General features: G+C 39.8%; 1 long non-coding RNA gene across 2 annotated transcripts; it reads left to right on the top strand.

Moving 5' to 3' along the window:
• Positions 1 to 216: 216 nt before the first annotated feature.
• LOC138749705 (uncharacterized) lies at positions 217 to 7,057 on the top strand. Of its 2 annotated transcripts, none has more exons than XR_011348834.1 (3): positions 217 to 318; positions 5,524 to 5,752; positions 6,851 to 7,057. It is a non-coding gene; the product is annotated as an uncharacterized lncRNA (long non-coding RNA). The 2 variants fall into 2 exon arrangements; XR_011348835.1 differs by having other exon boundaries at positions 217 to 355.
• The last annotated feature ends 7,864 nt before the right edge of the window (positions 7,058 to 14,921 follow it).

The following is a 14,921-nucleotide window of genomic DNA, read 5'->3' as shown; positions in this document are numbered from 1 at the left end:
TCACTTCTAGATTTGTTATTATTATCTTCACTGAAAGTGCTCTTTTTTTTGGTATTTAGTTCAATTTATAAAGGATGTTCTGATGTCATGTGAGGATAAGAATGTTCTTGCACAGGAACAATGGACCAGATTAAAGATCTGTGTTCCAAAAGAATGTCTGCCACATATTGGGTTGTCCTGTATTTATAGGGGATTTTACAGTGTATGATAGGAAACTTTACTGCTTTGCACTCAACACTTGACATTTACTCATTCCATATCAGGATAAATTGCATGGATCTAAAATCCTGCCTTACACCTGCGCCAAAACAGCTTTGCGTGAGAAGTGTCATGAATCTATTTGAATTATTGCTGTGTAAATGCTTGTCATAGTTCCGAGTTATTAGTTTTACACTTAGTTTCATACTCAAGCATGGGGTGCAACTCTATGAGTTAAGGAGGCTGAGGGGCGACTTTATAGAGGTATCATGAGGGGAACAGATAAAAGAATGTTCACATTCTTTTCACCAGGATAGACAATTATAGAATAAGAAGGAATAGGTTTAAAGTGAGAGGAGGCAGATTTAAGAGGGACCTGAGGGGCAACTTTTTAACACTGTTAAAGCTACCAGAGGAAGCAATAGAAGAAGGTATAATAACCACATTCAAAAGACATTTGGGGAGATATATGGATAGGAATGGTTTAGAAGTTCAATAACCAAATGCAGTCAAATGGGACTACCATAGTCGAAAATGTCAACTTGGTCACCATGGACAAGTTGAGCCTGTTCCATGCAATATAACTCTATGACCATAACTTCTCACCAAAATGATTCTGAATAGTTCAAGCTCAGCCCAAGATGAAGATAATGGAACAAGGGTGCATTGGCATTTCTCTTTGACCAATGCCTCACATTCCAGTGGGATAGATATCAAGTACCTGTAACTCATCAAAGTGCCAACAGATCGTGGGTAGTTTAACAGATCATACTGGCTCACTCTTCTGGGGTTAAGGCTGAAAATAAAAGTCTGGAATATAATTGGCCACAGGTGTGTGTTGTACAATGTTCTGCATATGGTTATGAACAATGACAAAACAATCTAAACATTGAGTATTTTATGGCTACCAAAATTAAAGCAATGTCCAACTCACACTAATACATAAGAAATAGCCATTTTAATTTTTAATTTTAAAATTTAATGTAATTTAATTTAAACATAGACAGTAACAGGCCCTTCTGGCCCATGAGCCCGTGCCACATAAATACCCAAATTAACCTACAACCCCGATATGTTTTTAAGGGTGGGCCCGGGGAAAACCCACACAGACATGGGGAGAATGTACAAACTCCTGACAGATTTGAAACTGGGTCACTGATGCTGTGATAGCGTTGCGCTAATCGCTACGCTAACCTTGTTTCCCAGTGTTCTGGTGACACCGTTCACCAGAACAAATCAGTTATTCTGTTGATTTGAATAATATGATTAAGACCTTTGTTATCCTCAGATTGGGAAACATTAGACGTAATTTACCAACTGTTGTCTGATGAAATGGCTGATGCAAAGACACAGAGGAAGATAGCTTGGTGCAAACTACAACAATCTTGTGGATGACGTAGAATGCAAAAGGCATCTTGCCTGCTCTAGGGCTGTTGGAGGGCAGCTGGAGCACCATCTCAGAGAGTGGCACCATGAACGTTGAACAGATTTGATTGTACTGTTTTAGTCAAGAATTCCTGATAATACTAGAATTCAATTGGCCAAAGGCACAGGGAAACAATTGTAATATGCTCCATGTAATATGATCAGAGAGGCCTTCCAGTACATGTCCTTTATGCCATGTGTTGTTCACTCAGCTGAAAGGAAAGAGCATGCTACCAATCTGAACTGTAACAAGATGAAGAGGAGGGCTCCCACAAAAGGAAGCAATAGATGCTTAGCCAACTTAAATACATAATAAGTTTCCTTGGTGGGTGTGAGTTTGATGTTATCGTTCCTTTACGTATATTTATGTTATTTGCAGTATCAGGTATGGCGAAGAGAGTGACTTGGTATCTGAAGGTTGGTTCTGTCCAAACCTTTTCCTCTTAATGAAGCAGAGAGTACAAAGTGCAGTTGTTATTGGGATGGGAAGAAACTTCAAAGATGGATGAGCATCTGCAATGTTTTACTCGCTTTATCTTTATTTATTTCAATGCTGATGGATAACATTTTGGTCACCTCTTCTGCACAGAACATATGCAAAATACATAGGTACATATGACAATAATGATAACGTAAATTAATAACAAGTTACAAACATCAAATAACAATGAACAAGGTATATATGAAACTATGTTATTAATTGTAAAAAAAGCAAAGAGAAAAAATATATATTTCTAAACTAAGAATCAAACCCCATCCTATGAAGGCTGCTGGCCAAGTTAAGGAGTCTACTACTACTAAGAGAGTAGTTTAAAAAAAAAGACCAGCAATCTACAAGTTTTGAAAGTAATTTAGAAAAGGACCCCAAAGAGAAAGAAAGGTAAAATCCATTGCAGTAGTAGAACACCTAACTATTTCTAGAGACAGTCATCCCATCATATCCGACTGCCCCTGAGTATGAGTGGGAGGGACAGCATCTTTCCTTCTCAGCAAAATGGCCCTTCTAGCAACAGGGAAGCCTAAGCCACTACATGGAATTGTGAAGAAGTCAATGTTAAATCTATTGGTCTACTCACTCTAAAGATAGCAACAAAAAGGGCTAGGAGTCAATATCAAGAACTAGGGATAAAGAGCAAAATGCCCCTGACCAGATATTAGAAAGAGAAGGACATAACCAAAATATATGGTACAAAGTACCTTCTTCAGTTATGCATTTATCACATTTATAAGTAATGTTAGGATAAAATTTAGCTAATTAAACCTTGGAAAAGTGGGCCCAATGAACTACTTCAAATTGAATTAATGAATACCTGGCACAAAGAGAAGATGAGAGAACATGTTTCAAAATAGAATCGTATGTAGTTTCAGCAAATGTCTGATGAAAGTCTTGTTCCCATATTTTCTTAATGCCACTCAGGAATGCTAACCCTAACCCTAACCCTAACCCTAAATGTTAAAATAATTCATAAAGAGCTGAAAGCAATCCCTTTAAGACTAGGTTTAAAATTATATGCTTCCCTAAAAAAATCTAAGTCCTGGGGAAGCTTCAAAGTTAAAAAATTTAAGATGCTCCTGACTGTAAATAATGAAAAAAGTGATGTTCATGTATTTTAAATTTAATAGATAATTGTTCAAAAGTAGCAAGATTTTGGTAAATGTATAGATCTAAAAAAGTTTGGATACCCAAGCTTAATCATTGAGCATAACCAATACCTTGGACCAAAGGTTAAAAAAAAAAGGAGATACGGAGAATAGGCCTAATCAATAAAAAACCTATGGTAACTAAAATGTTTTCTAAATTGAAACAAAATTCTCAAAGTGTGTCTGACAACCAAATTATCAGTTAACTTGGAAGCCAAAAAAGGCAAGGGTTTTCCAAGTATTGAATGGAGAGAATACCTTTTAGAAGCCTTAATCTCCAGGTCCATCCATCTTGAAGCACCCTGGTATTAATACCTTTTAGTAGACTTAGTCTCAGGTCAATCCATCTTGAAGCACCCTGGTATTAATACCTTTTAGTAGACTTAATCTCCAGGTCAATCCATCTTGAAGCACCCTGGTATTAATACCATTTTAGTAGACTTAATCTCCAGGTCAATCCATCTTGAAGCACCCTGGTATTTATACCTTTTAGTAGACTTAATATCCAGGTCAATCCATCTTGAAGCACCCTGGTATTAATACCTTTTAGTAAACTTAATCTCCAGGTCAATCCATCTCGAAGCACCTGGTATTAATACCTTTTAGTAGACTTAATCTCCAGGTCAATCCATCTTGAAGCACCCTGGTATTAATACCTTTTAGTAGACTTAATCTCCAGGTCAATACATCTTGAAGCACCCTGATATTAATACCTTTTAGTAGACTTAATCTCCAGGTCAATCCATCTTGAAGCACCCTGGTATTAATACCTTTTAGTAGACTTAATCTCCAGGTCAATCCATCTTGAAGCACCCTGGTATTAATACCTTTTAGTAGACTTAATCTCCAGGTCAATCCATCTTGAAGCACCCTGGTATTAATACCTTTTAGTAGACTTAATCTCCTGGTCAATCCATCTTGAAGCACCCTGGTATTAATACCTTTTAGTAGACTTAATCTCCAGGTCAATCCATCTTGAAGCACCCTGGTATTAATACCTTTTAGTAGACTTAATCTCCAGGTCAATCCATCTTGAAGCACCCTGGTATTAATACCTTTTAGTAGACTTAATCTCCAGGTCAATCCATCTTGAAGCACCCTGGTATTAATACCTTTTAGTAGACTTAATCTCCAGGTCCATCCATCTTGAAGCACCCTGGTATTAATACCTTTTAGTAGACTTAATCTCCAGGTCAATCCATCTTGAAGCACCCTGGTATTAATACCTTTTAGTAGACTTAAACTCCAGGTCAATCCATCTTGAAGCACCCTGGTATTAATACCTTTTAGTAGACTTAATCTCCAGGTCAATCCATCTTGAAGCACCCTGGTATTAATACCTTTTAGTAGACTTAATCTCCAGGTCAATCCATCTTGAAGCACCCTGGTATTAATACCTTTTAGTAGACTTAATCTCCAGGTCAATCCATCTTGAAGCACCCTGGTATTAAACCTTTTAGTAGACTTAATCTCCAGGTCAATCCACCTTGAAGCACCCTGGTATTAATACCTTTTAGTAGACTTAATCTCCAGGTCAATCCATCTAGAAGCACCCTGGTATTAATACCTTTTAGTAGACTTAATCTCCAGGTCAATCCATCTTGAAGCACCCTGGTATTAATACCTTTTAGTAGACTTAATCTCCAGGTCAATCCATCTTGAAGCACCCTGGTATTAATATCTTTTAGTAGACTTAATCTCCAGGTCATTCCATCTTGAAGCACCCTGGTATTAATGCCAAACCCCTTATTTTTCCAAATAAAGGAAGAAATGAGAGAATCTAATGAATCAAAAAAGGATTTAGGAACAAAAACCAGTACAACTTGGAAAATACATAAGAATTTAGGCAAAATATTAATTTTGATAATATTAACACGTCCAATTAAAGTCATCGAAAGAGGAGACCATTGAGATAGGGAGTTCTTCACGTGATTCAGTAAGGACATTTTCCTTAAACGATTACTAAACTTTTTAGTAATAATAACACCTAGATAGTTAAATTGATTTTTAACAATTTTAAGAGGGATTAGAGAAATTTCAGGGAGCAGGAAGAATTTAAGGAACATTTCACCCTCCTCCTGGTTTAATTTATAGCCTGAGAATTGACAAAATTGATTGAGAAGTAGCTACCATGTGCTACATGCTAAATTCAATAAAAGTTCATTATTGTTTTTCCAACTTCTTACGTGATACAGCAAATACGAAAATATCTTTATGTTCAACTTGAAGTTGTCTATCATAATCCTCCACTTTTTTCAGGAAGCAAAGTTTTCGGAAAAAAAATTATTGTCCAGTGCAATAAGTTAAGAACATACTTCCCTGCAGCAGCATCTGACAAGATCGTCCTCTACCAGCATCTGCGTCTGCTCCTTCATCCCCTTCTAAATCAGCCTCCCTCCTGCACAGATTGCAGAACTGTCAGATGTGTGAATGGCCTTTTAAATTATGCTAGATCAGTGAATGGAGCACTATGTAAGCACGATTCCTTGTGAGTGCTTAACATTTGTCTAAAGCGGAACTATGTGACTTAGTTTCCCCAGTCATGCTATCACCCAGCATTGCTAACCAATTGCACAGCAAATGCATAAAATATTTGATGTACACTTGGGCACGACAGTAACAAGTCGCATTTCACACACAGTGTAATTATTGGACATTAACTATATTTCTGCACATTTTCCAAAAAGAAAATTGAATTTCAATCACAAAATGCTTCCAAATGTAGCATCACTTAATACACCTTCTAGGTGTAAATTGCCATTTGGTTCAAAATGAATCTGATGGTTAAATGAAATTGTAGCATTGCTACATCTATCCTGCCACCTCATCAATGAAAAATGCCACACATAACAAACAATTTCTATTTTTACTTGTCATATTTAATAACCTGTGTTGATGGTGTTCCTTTGGCATTCTGACCCTTTGGCCAGTTTCCTTATGAATCTTTTTTTTTTTTTATTTTTCACACCATAAACCACATTAACCATGATACATACTTTTTCCTTTTCAAATATATACAGTTTTTTTTTAATGAATCTTATTTAAAAGGAAATGATATCTGAATTACCACTTCACAGTTAGGAATAAAGATAAACAAAGAATGAATAGATAAAAATATAATCTGAATCTTACACATTTATATTGACTCCATGGGCAGAGTATTTCTTTTCTAACTTTCAGATGATTTTTGATTTGCTGTCCTTGAGCAATGCTGAATCTTGTCAATTTAAGAGGAAATGTATTTAAAATGTAATTGTGTACTTTTCTAGAACATTTTTAAATCATGCCTTGAAAAATGAGAAGAATCCATATTTTGAACAACTGTAGAAAAATAATCTGTGAGCACATGTCTTTAAAAAACATTTTTAGAATCACATCTTTATCAGCAAGAAGAAAATGCTATTTATTTTCCCTTGTTTGGCAAAAAGGGATTGATTTTTATTCCAATGATATTCACCAGTTCAAGTGTTGCCATTTCTGGTTGCTCTCTTCCAACCAACCACAATCACGGCTTCCCTTTATATTAAGTAATATATCTTTGATGAATATTTAACGTTACAATTTGTTCCATCTATTTTCTCTTTAGGATTTGTTAAGAGATGCACATCATGAAGTCCGGAAAGCATCCAAGCAGCAAAGAAATGAAACAATTTTATTTAATTCACACTCGGCTCATTTATTATTGAGATGAGAAATTGGCTGGAAATTTTATTTAATCAGCCACATTGTGGAAAAACCATCTTCCATGTACAAAGTGGATGCAAATTTTGTGCCATAAGCCCATTAAAATGATTTCAGGCACTGCTTTCCATCCTGCTTTGTCGCTTTTGTGCACATTCACAGGATTGAAGTCATGCCGTCATCTCTTACAGGGGTGGCTGCAGATGGTCGTGGAAATCATTGCATTTGGTTTGGCCATTGGGCAGAAGCTAAAGCTGATCATGGTTAACAAAGATTTTCAGCTAGAATGCTGGGCACTTTTCTTCACTAGGTACAGAGAAAGGGCAACCTGGAAAACCACAATCTCAATGGTAAAGCAGGAGGAGAGGGAGAAGGAGGCTGAGGATATATTCATGGTGATAAAGACCTAGATAAACTGCATCAAAATGTTTAATGTCAATGCTTGTCTGGTCAAGTTGAGTGAAAACATTGTCTAATTCCACCACTCACACCACGCACACAGTCAGAACAACATCATCCACAACGGCTTCAGATTTACCATTGGGCACAGGTACTGATCCATTAATCCATCTTAATCACACAACTACCAACTTCCAGTACTAGTCAACATCCATCTGCCCTGTTGCAATTTCATACAGTAAGTAGTCCAAGTTTCTCACCTCAGAACGATCAACTCTCCTGCTCTGTCAAGCACATTATTCAGATGCATGTCAGACACTCATCAACACTTCTCAACTTTCAGATTTATTGTCAGAGTCTATTCATGACATCACATACAACCTTGAGATTCCTTTTTCCTGCAGGCGTGGCAAATTTACCACGAATTGGTAGCGCAAAAAATGAAGAACTGTAAACGGTTAACGAATGTAGATAAACTACTGTGCCATACAGAGAGAACAAAAAATGCACAAGTAAGCGTCCTTAAATGAGTCTCTGATTGAGTTTGTCATTGAGGAGTGGAAGGGGAGCAGCTGTTCCTGAACATTTCAAGATGATAACTGTATTCTGAAAAATCACCCCCCCCCCCCCACTTACCCTCATCCCACCATGCTATCAATCTTCAAAACCTCCTTCAAGTCCCTTGCTCAAACCCTAACATGTGAAACTTCACTTGACAAGATGGTGATTTTTCAGTTGGACAATAGCAAAGAAAATGGCTCCTCATCACTCACTCTAGATACTCACCACAGTGGTATTTATACTTTGGGAACTGTGAAAGTTAGCTTAAAGGTGGGGTTAATAAATGAGTGATAAGGCTGGGGGAAAAGCTAGCCTGGTCCAGTGCCTACTTGGGAAGATTGCAGAACATTCTGTTCCTGAGTAAGAGGAGAGTTTTGAAGGGTGATGGTTGATGTGGATATGCTGTGTAATGAGTAGGCCTGTTTCCAAACATCTTACCTTGCATGTGTCTCTGCACAGAGCTTGTTCCCATCCATTCCCCGTGCCGTGGTAGATGGCTTGCGTTCCCAATGTAGAAGCGGCTGATAATTAATTTATTTAATTTGCATTGGTGCAGTGGAGCCTTTGGCATTGGGTGCTCAGGCCCATGGCATGATTCAGGGCACCATTTCTCAAAGGAGCAAACACAGCACTGCACAATTCTTCATCCAAAAAACATACAGCAGACTGGCACAAAGAGGACAAATGAAGGTCAATCATTGATTTTTGTATTTTTTTGTCATGCAGAAATAGTCTAGTCTCGCAGGCATTAGGATAACAAAAGTACAATGATAAGATGGGAACTAGAATGAAATGAGGTATTTATTTTATTATGATCAAAAGAAATCAAGTATGGGATTTTATTGGTCATATCCAGTTTGTCTCAAGAAGGTGGTCTTTTTTTATCAGCCATGGTATTTGTAGGGGAAATAATGTTTGGTTTTGAATTCCAACCTTTTGACCCTGAAAGAGTGCTTTTGAGCCCAAGATAGTGTGCAAGGTATAGACAAGTAGGGCAATTAACCAAAATGCCCATTGGTAAGCCTGGTACAAGGCAATGTAGCAGTCCCATCAAATTTACAGGCCCACCTCCTTTATTGAAATGATCTTTGTAGAGCTGCCATGGGTCCTTATATCCTCACCTGAACCCACAGGTGTGGTGTGGGCAATGCAACTACTACACTCTCTTGCCTGACATCAGTCTGGAGTGGTGGGGGGAGGGTGGCGTGATGACAGCTTGGATCATGCAACTCTCAATGACTCACTAGTATGCCCAACAAGAATTATTACTCAAGTCTCTGGATTTGAGTCTGAACCTGCAAAGCATTGATGTAAAGGTGGGAGTGCTCCCACGCCTAACACTCATTCCCTTTGTTGTTCTGCCCCACACACATCAGACCACCTGCCTCTTCCTATTTTCCAGAGAAGCTTGGCAATGCATGCATTGAAAATATTTGGCTTTTCCTTTTTAAAGGTTAATTCCAAGCTTTTCTTACGCACTGTAGGAGCATGTTATTTTTTAAAATTTCATTTTCTATGCTTTATCAAAAGCCTTCATGCCAATTTGATGAGAGTGTGTAGTTCCATTGCCTACACCTCAGCCCAGCAAAAAAACCTGTTAGTTCCTAATGACCAGTGGCACGGTTAGTTGCAGCAGTTAGTGCAACCCTGCGACAGCAACTGAGACTTGAATCCAGCGTTATCTGTAAAGAGTTTGTTTGTTCTCCCTGTGTCTGCGTGGGTTTCCTCCGGGTGCTCTGGTTTCCTCCCACCCTTCAAAACATTCAGGAGTGCAGGTCAATTGGGTGGTACAGGCTCGTGGGCCGGAAGGGCCTGTTACCGTGCTGCATGTCTAAATTTAAATAAAGCTATCAGAATCCGATTTGTGTTACGTTAAACAAAATCTCCTCTACAAGATCATTCTTTTGTCTCCACACTGATCCCCAGATCTGTCCGATTTATCTCGACCTAACCGTTGCCTTCCACTCTTTCAACTCCTGTACACACGAAGGGCTAAGGCCCAAAAAGTTGATTGTGTATCTTTGGCTCCTGTGGATGCTGTTGGATCTGCTGAGTTTCTCCAGCACTTTTGTGTATTAACAATATCATGGGTTGTGTGACTATGTAGCAGACCAAGGCTTACAATGTGTTTTATTTATGTAATAGTTTGCCTTTAGGAGATTATGGTAGGTGTATTTTTAAAAATAATTAAGTTATGTCTATCGTACACCATAAATCTCTCAGACAGAGTTCTCTGTTATACATTTAAAACAAAAAAAAGTTATTCATATACAATCTATTGAGAAAGATTGCAAGTGACAGAAAGGAGCTTCTAATTGATCTCGGGAGTCACACTTGAGGAGGTATTTGACTAAAGAGAAAAAAAACATTTCCTGTCAATTTTATTCTTCCCTTTAACTGACCTGAGGGTGCATCAAAGTCAAATTAGCCTATAATTAAATCTAGAAGGCTCCAGCAATTAGGACCCCTCTCATAAAGGAACAGGCCAAGTTTCACATAACACTTTCACAGCAGAACAAAAGATTATGCGTTAGATAGAAAATAGCTTCATTTCTTATTGAACAGTATAATTTTTTAAAATATTATGAGAAACACCTCCTGAAATCTTCCAGCAACATTAAACCCAATGCAGTTTTTCCAAGGCACGAGTCTTTTCTGGGGGGGATAAATAACGAGATCTCTGAGACTGTGTGGCAGACTTATGGTGACGTGCAGTCAGCCAGCAGTGGTCGTTAAATGAAATTAAAAGGAGCGCAGCCTAGCAACTGGCTACGAAGGAGATCAAATAGTGAGACAGGATAGAGAAAGGAGCAGAAAATGAAGGAAGGAAATATCAAGCACCACACCATCAAAGGATGAAGCAGGTCTGGTGAGAATGGCCTTCATATAACATTGTAAAAACATTAAAGTACAAATGAAAATTGGCACAAATTAAATTCCTCCATCAGCAATTTTAAACAGAAATGAAGCAATTTAATGTAAGGTCCTTAATGTGTCCATGACAAAGCAGGAGGAAGATTTTCATAATTTATTTTCTATACAGGATGCTGCTTCTGTGTGGGTGGAATATCATACACCTGGTTGGTTTTGCAATGGCTTGAACAGGGGAACGCCTCACAGTTGACCTTATGTCACACGAAAGACCGCAGAACCTGGAATCTGGAGGAATTCAATGGGTCTTATGAGGGGGGGGGTAGGGGGCAGGGAAATATCAAGAATGAAAGGGTTAAGATAGGAGGGATGATTGTTGGCTCTTGGACTGGACTTGTTGGAGAACAGAAGGATGGGGGTGGGGGCTCATCTAGGTATTTCAAATGTTGAAAGGCCTAGACAGAGTAGATGTGGTTTGGCACAGACTGGAAGAGCCAAAGGGGCCGGTTTCTGTGGCGTAGTGTTTTATGGTTCTATTGATGTTTCCCAGGGCAAAAGTGTGTCAATTTAAAACAGAGATGCAGAAAGTTTTCTTTAGTTAGAGGGTTGTGAGTCTGTGGAACTTGTGTGGCAGCAAGGTCATTGGGAGTATTTAAGGCAGAGATTGACAGGTATTCGATTCGTCAGGGCATCAAGGGTTACAGGGAGAAAGCTGGGGAGTGGGACTGAGTGGGTGGATGGATCAGCTCATGATTAGAATGGTGGAGCAGACTTGATGGGCCAATGGGCCTCCTTCTGATCCTATATCTTTGTCATGTTTTGGGTCGAAACCCTTTTATCAAGAGATGCCTTCACCCACTGAGTTCCTCCAGTGGATTGTGTTATTTGTTCCTGTTGTGTGTCTTTGTGGAGAGAATAATAGCAAATCTTGGTAGCAATACCTGGGATGGCCAATGGCACTGTTTGACACCATGAATAAAAGTTTGGTGTGTGGGAGGGTGAATACTTCCTCCCGGCTAACTAGTGGGAGGTCCCAGGAGGTTGCAGAGATTCCTGGAGCTCCCATTTATTCTTCCTACTATTTTTTTAAAATTTCCTTTCTGGAACTATTCCAGCTCATCAGCAGGCAGCCGGGGCACTCATGGTGGAAGCTGTGCAGTCAGCCAATCATTTTCTCTGACTGATGTTACAATCCACTGGAGATTAATATTGCTGTGATTTTACGGCAGAAATCCCATATATTTCCAATTTGGTTCAGAACATCTTGATCCAGTCACTTAGCTACAGTTTTGTTTTCTATTCCCTATTTGGCACCTTGATGTTGATTTTCTTTGGATAAATATTGGATTTACAAAAATATAATAGTTTATCTGTTAGTCCAATTTCTCCGCACAGCGCTATTTCCATCTGCGCAAACTTGCTCATCTTAACAAGAAAAAATCCTTTTTGAGGTGTGTGTTTTCCTTGGGGTCTCAGGTCAACATTAGCATTTGTGCGGGGAACTCAAGTCATCTTTCTCCAATACAGAATGGTCGTATTGATGATGTGAAGTCGTAGCCATTTGCAGTTAAACTTGTGAATTGTCAGCATTATCTTTTTTTTAGAAAATGAAAATCAAGTTCCTTTAGATTGCAGAGAAGGTGGGAGAGGTGGCATATATCTGATATGGTGAAATGAAATGACATAATGTGGTAAATTAAGGTTCTTTGTGTGTGTGTAAACTGTTGCTAATGCATTTTCTTCCCAGCGTTTTGCTTGTAAGACTAGATCTGGTTGAGATCTGACCATTGATTTCAAATCCCTTGTAATGAGGAAGTCCTCTGGATTTCACACTGAGTAATTTGGTTGTACATGTCTCATGGCTTGGCTTCATGAATGAAGATTTAGGAAGGGGGCTGTCCATGTGTGCTGCAGGCTTGCTGGTGGCTGACGAGGCCAATATGGGACAGATATGCCCAGCTGCAGTGGCTGCAAGGGAAATTCGGCACCAGGTCTGGTGCTGCTGACACACAGTTCTTCCAACAGCTCCTTTTGTCCTCAAGGCCAGCCTGAGTGTGTTCTCGAAGGAGGAGACAGACTGGTAAAACCAAGGACTTCTGGAGAACATCAGGAGAATACAAACCAGTCCTCATCGGTGGGGGGGGGAGGGGTGGGGGGGGGGGTCAGAAGTGGAAATTCCTGAATGTAAGTATCTGTGAGGATCTGTCCTAGAGCTTCCATGTTGATCCAATCACAAAGAAGGCTCACCAGGGGCTATACTTTGTGAGAAGTTTGAGGAGATTCAGTACATCACCAATGATTCTCTAAAACCTCTACAGGAGTACTGTGGAGAGTATTCTGGCTGGTTGTCTCATATAGAGGACAAGAAAAAACCCCAGGGGGTTGTTAACTGGCCTACAACATCACGGGCACCATTCATCAGTTCATCAAAGACCATCTACAAGAGGTGGTGGTCTTAAGAAAGCAGCCTCTATCCTCAAGGACCCCTCTTCACTCTGCTACCATCAGGCAGACATGAAGAGGAAAAAGTTGGTGTGATAGGGAAAGGAGTTTCTCTCTGGAGAGGGAAGAAGTGGGGATTTAGAGGAGAGGGATGGGGAAAACAAGGGAGAGATCAAAGGTGGATATAGGTGGGAGGGCAGAAGGGAAAAAAAAGTTGTCCGGGAGGAGGGAGTAAATAGGTTTTCCTTCAAACCTTGGATCCTGTCTGTGTGGAGTTTGCACGTTCTCCAAGGGAGCCTGGAGATGAGCACTCAGAGGTACAAGGAGAGCATCTTCCCCTCTACCCTCATATTCCTGAATGAACAATGAACCACCTTACTTTTTCTTTTTCCTGCATTTTTAAATTTATTTTGAAAGGTGGTTTTTATAAAGGTTTGCACTGTAACGCTGCCGCAAAACAACAAATTTTGTGGCACGTTCATGACAATAAATTCTGATTGTAAGTCTTGAAATAGTTAAAATTGTGCAGTTGTCACAAAACAGTGCAAGCCAAGGATGAGGAATTCTTAGAGTAAGAGTTCGATTTAACTTGGATGAGGAAACATTTCTCTAATTGAGTGGCAGCTGTCTGCATAATGAGACACTTCCTGAATCAGGGCAATTTTAAAGCTTTCCTTTTGATTTTGCATTTCTATTTTGCCAAACTTCTCTCCACTCTGATAGGTGGCATCTTGTGCAATATGACTTCTGGCACCAGTCTGAAATCTTAACCATGAGACTATTCCTGATCTTTGAGCCAAGCATCAAAGATTCAGACCCAAGAAAAAATGCCATTCTTATTCTTGGACCCCTTACTTGGTAATTGGGAAACCTTTTTCTTGGGGGTAAAGGAAGGGAGCTTTGCTGTTCTAACAAATAACAAAGCTACGAAGCTGGTACTACAGAATCACAGGGAGAACGAGGCTCCTCATCCAACTGTCCACACTGACTCATTTACACTACATTCCCATTTTAAAAAGAAATTCCCCTTATTCACATCTACTCGCCTACACACGCAGGGTCATTTACAGTAGTGGCAGGAAACCAGAGACAACTTTTTTTTCCTTCTGCCCTCCCACCTAAGAAGTCTCTTTTCCCCATCCCCCCCAACTCCCCACCCCTTCTCTCTCTCCAGAGAGATACTCCTTCCCCTATCACACCAGCAATTTTTCCCTTCTGCCCTCCCACCTATAAAGTCTCTTTCCCCATTTCTCCCTCCATTCCCCCAACTCCCCACCCCTTCCCTCTCCATTCAAAGAGATACTCCTTCCCCTATCACACCAGCATTTTTTCCCTTCTGCCCTCCCACCTATAAAGTCTCTTTCCCCATTTCTCCCTCCATTTCCCCAACTCCCCACCTCTTCCCTCTCCATTCAGAGAGATACTCCTTCCCCTATCACACCAGCATTTTTTCCCTTCTGCCCTCCCACCTATAAAGTCTCTTTCCCCATTTCTCCCTCCATTCCCTCAACTCCCCACCCCTTCCCTCTCCATTCAGAGAGATACTCCTTCCCCTATCACACCAGCATTTTTTCCCTTCTGCCCTCCCACCTATAAAGTCTCTTTCCCCATTTCTCCCTCCATTCCCCCAACTCCCCACCTCTTCCCTCTCCATTCAGAGAGATACTCCTTCCCCTATCACACCAGCACTTTTTCCCTTCTGC

This window comes from Narcine bancroftii, chromosome 14 (genome assembly GCF_036971445.1).
Source record: "Narcine bancroftii isolate sNarBan1 chromosome 14, sNarBan1.hap1, whole genome shotgun sequence".
Taxonomy (NCBI): Eukaryota; Metazoa; Chordata; class Chondrichthyes; order Torpediniformes; family Narcinidae; genus Narcine; species Narcine bancroftii.
The sequence above is the reverse complement of the archived record's forward strand: the minus strand, read 5'-3'. Positions and strand labels throughout refer to the sequence as shown.